Below are 1,210 nucleotides of genomic sequence, written 5' to 3' on the forward strand. Positions count from 1 at the left end.
TTGTGCTGCTGGGACTCTCCAGTTCTTGGGAAACTAAAATTTTTCTCATAATGATATTCTTCTTGCTCTATTTAGGAATCATTCTGGAAATCTCTTCATTGTATTTTTAGTAATCACCGATTCTCACTTACATTCTCCTATGTACTTCCTGCTTTCCAATCTCTCCCTCACTGATGTGGGCCTTTCCACCATCACAATCCCGAAGATGATCTCAGACCTTTCAAATGAATACGAAGTAATTTCTTTCCAAGGTTTTATGACAAGATATGCTGCATCCACATCATGGGAGGGGCAGAGATGGTGTTACTCACAGCCATGGCTTTTGAAGTGTGTTTCATTTGTAGTCACTGGTTGAGTTACTGGGCTTATCCATGCCATGTCCCAATTTGCTTTTGTTATAAACTTGCCTTTTTGTGGTCCTAATATAGTAGACAGCTTTTATAGTGACTTTCCTAGGATCATAAAACTCGCATGCACAGATGGAGCCAAGTTTGAGTTACTTGTTGCTGCCAACAGTGGCTTCATGAGCATGGGCACCTTCTTCCTGCTAATCCTCTCCTATATCTTCATCTTGGTCACTCTCTGGAAGCATTCTTCAGGAGACTTATCCAAGGCACTTGTTACGTTGTCAGCTCACATCACTGTGGTTGTTTGTTTGTATGTTTGTTTTTTAACTCCATGTACGTTTCTCTATGTGTGGCCTTTCCCCACATCTTCAATTGACAAATACCTGTTCATTGCTGACTTTGCTATAACCCTGCCTTGATTCCTATCATATATACATTAAGGAACAAAGATATGAAGATAGCCATATAAAGGTTGAACAAACAGGCATTATGACAGATATTGCTGTACCTCTAAAAAAGTACATTTGCCTGCCTGTTGGATATCTTCATTTAGGTATCTGCTACTTAAACTGACCAACTAGACATGTCATTTACTTACTGAACATGTGTCTACTGCTCCTACAGAGCATTTAATCACTGCTTTTACCACTATGAGAATGCACTGGAATGTGAATCTACCATGATATGTGTTACTTTAGCAGATAGCAGCAGTATCTATAAATGATTTTTTATGATTTAACTTTTGATTATTTGAACATAAGAAAAGATAGATGACATCCCTTCTTTTTCCTAAAAGGTTTGTAAATAACTGCAGACTTGCTCTGGGGAATGTCAGGAATCATCATACGGAATGGTTATATACA

At 38.3% G+C, this 1,210-nt stretch overlaps 1 pseudogene; it reads left to right on the top strand.

Moving 5' to 3' along the window:
• Positions 1-205: 205 nt before the first annotated feature.
• Positions 206-840, top strand: LOC108516927 (olfactory receptor 4F15-like; annotated as a pseudogene).
• Positions 841-1,210: the final 370 nt, after the last annotated feature.

Source organism: Rhinopithecus bieti, unplaced genomic scaffold, assembly GCF_001698545.2.
Source record: "Rhinopithecus bieti isolate Rb0 unplaced genomic scaffold, ASM169854v2 scaffold_38779, whole genome shotgun sequence".
In the NCBI taxonomy this organism is placed as follows: domain Eukaryota; kingdom Metazoa; phylum Chordata; class Mammalia; order Primates; family Cercopithecidae; genus Rhinopithecus; species Rhinopithecus bieti.